The sequence below is a fragment of the Panulirus ornatus genome, chromosome 10 (genome assembly GCF_036320965.1).
Source record: "Panulirus ornatus isolate Po-2019 chromosome 10, ASM3632096v1, whole genome shotgun sequence".
NCBI lineage: Eukaryota > Metazoa > Arthropoda > Malacostraca > Decapoda > Palinuridae > Panulirus > Panulirus ornatus.
In genome coordinates, this window is record NC_092233.1 from 54,868,826 (window position 1) to 54,873,825 (window position 5,000).

General features: G+C 38.5%; 1 protein-coding gene across 8 annotated transcripts in view; it reads left to right on the forward strand.

Moving 5' to 3' along the window:
- The window catches only part of Shab (Shaker cognate b), a 432,817-nt gene that overhangs the window by 151,064 nt on the left and 276,753 nt on the right, over window positions 1-5,000 (forward strand). The window contains exon 3 of one of the 8 annotated variants that reach the window (XM_071665900.1): window positions 632-691. The exons of the other annotated variants lie outside the window; for them this stretch is intronic. The gene's annotated coding sequence lies outside the window, so the exon portion shown is untranslated. The remainder of the gene's footprint in view (window positions 1-631; window positions 692-5,000) is intronic. 8 annotated transcript variants of the gene reach the window in all.

Here is a 5,000-nt window from a genome sequence, read left to right on the forward strand (position 1 = left end):
CTCTCTCTCTCTCTCTCTCTCTCTCTCTCTCTCTCTCTCTCTCCCTCCCTCCCTCCGATTATTCACACGCGTGTATTTCCACATCACGCTGAGCCATATCAAAGGGGATAGATCAAATAGATATGTTTATGGGACCCTCCCATCACATAGGAGGGGGCCACACGTTGAAGACAAGACAGAAAGGGAGCAGCATGAGACGTGTGTATATTGTAACGAGGCAAATTGTCACACGACAGAATAATGAAGTTCTGAGGGACCCATCGCTTGGGCCCAATAGTGTTTATGTTGTAAGAATATTGTTCACATACAATATATTTTATGACTTAAGAAGAGTGTAAGAATAGATAGGACAACTGTTAACTGGAGATCTATTACAGTTAAAAGTTAAAGATTCAGTTAAATCAACGATCGATCGAATTACAAACGTTCCATGGGTCTATATAGGTTGAAAAAAGATGATGTTAGCCAAAGAAATATAACAATTTCTATATCTCCAAGTTCAATTGAGGACAGACTTAACTAAATCTGTATTTCTATTCCAGAAAAAAAATAACACTTAACTTTAACAAATATGTGACGCTAACCTTATTTCTCTAAGGCTAACCATTTTTTTTCTCTATCTTTTTTACAGGTACGTTGCAGTTGACCTGACTTGATCGTGGATTCATCTACCATTTCCCTTCAACTCCAGGTAACACACAGTTGCTGTTGTGCAGACAGAGTGAGTTAACTTTACAACATTGTGGGGCAGGTGTTGTGTGTGTGGTGGTGTTGTCACATCAGAGACACAGGGTTGTGTGTGTGTGTCTCTAGTGTGTTGCAGTGTACTTGATCGTCTTGTGTTGCCAGATCACGTGTGTGTGTGTGTGGTGTTTACTAGATATCTTGTGTGTGTGTGTATGTCTAGTTATGGCCCCTGGCTTTTTTCTAGATGTCGTGTAGATGTTATCATTATCACTCGTTGTTGTTACTAGTGTTTCTAGAAAATTTTGTGTTACAAGGTATTGGGTATCGTATAATGTTGATAGTGTGGATTGGTAATACTTGTAGTGGTTACGTATACATACACCTGGATTGGTAATACTTGAGTGTATGACTTGCAGTGGTTACGTATACATACACCTGGATTGGTAATACTTGTAGTGGTTACGTATACATACACCTGGATTGGTAATACTTGAGTGTATGACTTGCAGTGGTTACGTATACATACACCTGGATTGGTAATACTTGTAGTGGTTACGTATACATACACCTGGATTGGTTATACTTGTAGTGGTTACGTATACATACACCTGGATTGGTAATACTTGAGTGTATGACTTGCAGTGGTTACGTATACATACACCTGGATTGGTAATACTTGTAGTGGTTACATATACATACACCTGGATTGGTAATACTTGAGTGTATGACTTGCAGTGGTTACGTATACATACACCTGGATTGGTAATACTTGTAGTGGTTACGTATACATACACCTGGATTGGTTATACTTGTAGTGGTTACGTATACATACACCTGGATTGGTAATACTTGAGTGTATGACTTGCAGTGGTTACGTATACATACACCTGGATTGGTAATACTTGTAGTGGTTACATATACATACACCTGGATTGGTAATACTTGAGTGTATGACTTGCAGTGGTTACGTATACATACACCTGGATTGGTAATACTTGAGTGTATGACTTGCAGTGGTTACGTATACATACACCTGGATTGGTAATACTTGAGTGTATGACTTGCAGTGGTGGATTCGCTGTACTTGGTAACGCTGCTGGGTTGTGAATCGTCTTCATCCGTGATTCGTCGTCATCCGTGAATCACCGTCATCCACGAATCAGTCCATCCGTGACTCATGGTCATCCGTGATTCGTCGTCATCCATGAATCACCGTCATCCACGAATCAGTCCATCCGTGACTCATGGTCATCCGTGATTCGTCGTCATCCATGAATCACCGTCATCCACGAATCAGTCCATCCGTGACTCATGGTCATCCGTGATTCGTCGTCATCCGTGAATCATGGTTTTTCGTGATTCATCGTCATTCGTGTATTGGTGCATCTAGAGGTCGAAAACCCTCATTAAAACCCTATGGTTTAGCCCCAATGTAGGTTCTGGGGGTAAACCCTTCGTTGAACTTGGTGGTTTAGTCCAGATACGGGACTGAGATAAACCCTCGTTAAATTTCAGGGTTTAATACAGGTCTACAGTACTGGGATAAACCATCCGTTTCATTCGGTGGTTTAAGCCAAACTACAGGCCTGATATAAACCCTCGTTAAACTTAATGGTTTGGCACAGGTCTACAGCACTGGGATAAACCATCCGTTTCATTCGGTGGTTTAAGCCAAACTACAGGCCTGATATAAAACCTCGTTAAACTTAATGGTTTGGCTCAGTTACAAGCGTGAACTGAATCCCTCGTTAAACGTGAAGGTTTAGCTTAGGTACAGGATTAGGATAAACCCTCCTTTTAACGTAATGGTTTAGCTATGATAGAGGGCCTGGGATAAACCCTCGTTAAACCTGGTTTTTCTGATAGGAATGGGACGAGGCCTCGTTAAACTTGGTTTTTTCTTTGACCAAAGGTGGGCTTGAAGTTTTGAGGTTAAACCCGTTTTAAAACCAGATTGCTCGGGAACCATTGGGCCTTTTGGTAAACGAGTTCGTTTACCATGGAGAACAAAAGACGAGACGAGGCGCCGTTAAACATGTTCGTTTATCAGCAGTGAGAAGGGGAAGAACCCAGCCATATCATCGGCCTACGAGCAATATTTTTTCCTTTTTTTCCCTTGAGGAAATTGAATTGGAAAATTGAGAAAATATTGCAATATTGTATAGTCTTGGTAATGGCAGTCCTTTCCCTAACAGGTGGTCGCCGTTTCCCCCGCCTTGGCGAGGTAGCGTCAAGTGACGAGCGACTCGGTCTGGACAGGGGAAAAGGAAATGGATCACTTGGCTCGTTCTTTTGTTTCTTTTGGAAAGTGGTAATACAGGAGGGGAGGATTACTTTTTCTTTTTTTCAGCTCCAACACCTTTTTAATCGCTTTCCACGACATGCAGGTGGGTATGTTATAGAAATTGATAATAGTAATAATGATAATAATGATAATAGTATTAATGATAATGATAATGATGATGAAAATAATAATAATAATGATAATGATAATAATAATAATAATAATAATAATAGTAATAATAATAATAATAATAATAATAATAATAATAATAATAATAATAATAATGATAATAATAATAATAATAATAATAATAATAATAATAATGATAATAATCATAATGATAATAATTATAATAATAATAATAATAATAATAATGATAATAATAATAATAATAATAATAATAATAATAATAATAATAATAATAATAATAATAATAATGATAATAATAATAATAATAATAATAGCAATAATGATAATAATAACAATAACAATAATGATAATAGTAATAATGATAATAATAGTAATAATGATAATAATGATGATAATAAGAATAATAATAAACAGTGATAATATCCAGTGTGTGCCTATCAGAGCCAGCTCAGTAGATATAACAAAATCTTTGATTTCCTTCATTTCTGAGAATGTGTGTCTAAGCCCTAGGTGGTATACAGGAGGGGTTTGAAATACCATTTAAAATAACGTAAGATTATCCTTGTTATCATGAGCAGTTTACATCGTTATTGTTCACTTAATGATGTGGTCGAAGTGATGAATTCAATTCAGTAGGAGAGTTGACATTTTTGAAAAATACTGTGCAGCAGAGTTCAGTAGAATATAGATGTGCTGAATTCTTTTATTTCTTAAGTGGTCAACAAAGATATGCAGAACTTTTTATTTTTACTTTTCTTAAGTTGTCATATACAGATAACGTAATTCATTTGTGTTGAGGGATCACGTCTGCTTGCTGCACTCCCAATTTAGCAGAAACATTGTGGCAACTGACAATTATTTTTGGTCTGTTTACCTTTGCCACAATGGTCAAATTAACACATCACATAGGAAGTCCTCCTAAGCTCCTACACAATTGTGAGGTATTGCGTTTATCTGTGATATTTTTTTCTCTTATTTGTCTTTTGCTGCTGTCTGAGGTGGGCTTGGGAACTGATGGAGGTCGAGCACTGGGGCCAGTGTGCTGTATAGAGTTTGAAAATGAGACTATTGATAGAAGCGTTGCATGGCTGCCCCATGGGGGATGTGGGGCGCCGCACTGTGGAAGTGGAGGAGGAGGACGAGGAGGAGGAGGAGGGGGAAGTCAGTGAAAGACGGGGCAGAGTGGGAGGGAAAGGAGGAGGAGGAGGTGTTGTGGGAGGAGGCCAGTCTGACGAGGAATTTCCCTGTAGTGGATGGTGGCTGATTGTGTGTTTGTGTGTGTGTGTGTGTGTGTGTGTGTGTGTGTGTGTGTGTGTGTGTGTGTAATGACCTGTTAGTCATTTTGTCTCTGCACTGTGCGGGGAGGCAGTTCTACGCTTATGGGTTCTCCAATCTCTTGAACTTTCTCCACTAACCATAAAACTTTCAGAACTTTTATATACTGTCAGTATAGACATTCTCATCTCGCATCGTATTTCTCCAATATTTTGTTGCTGTGAAATTACTTCTTGACGTCTTATCTAACAAAAGTCTTGCATGGTTTATTGTCGTGGTCTGTGATTACTCTAGTCTCCTGCATCTTCCCCAAGAACTCTTCATTGTCGTCATCATCAAACTGGTTTATATACACGAAGGTTGTAACTAAGTCACCCAAGAACAAACTCATCTCTCTTCCATAGTGGGCCGATGTATGGCCTTTAATAACCTTTCATCGCAAATCGTGGTTCCTAATGCTAGTGATGTCTTCGTTGTCCTTCTTTGGACTTTCTCAATTCTTTGTGCTTCTTCAAGCGCGGTGACCAAACTTTGGAAGTATAATCTAGTTTTAATTATGCATTGTGAATAGTTTGCCAAAAATTTCCTCAGTCATTTACTTAAA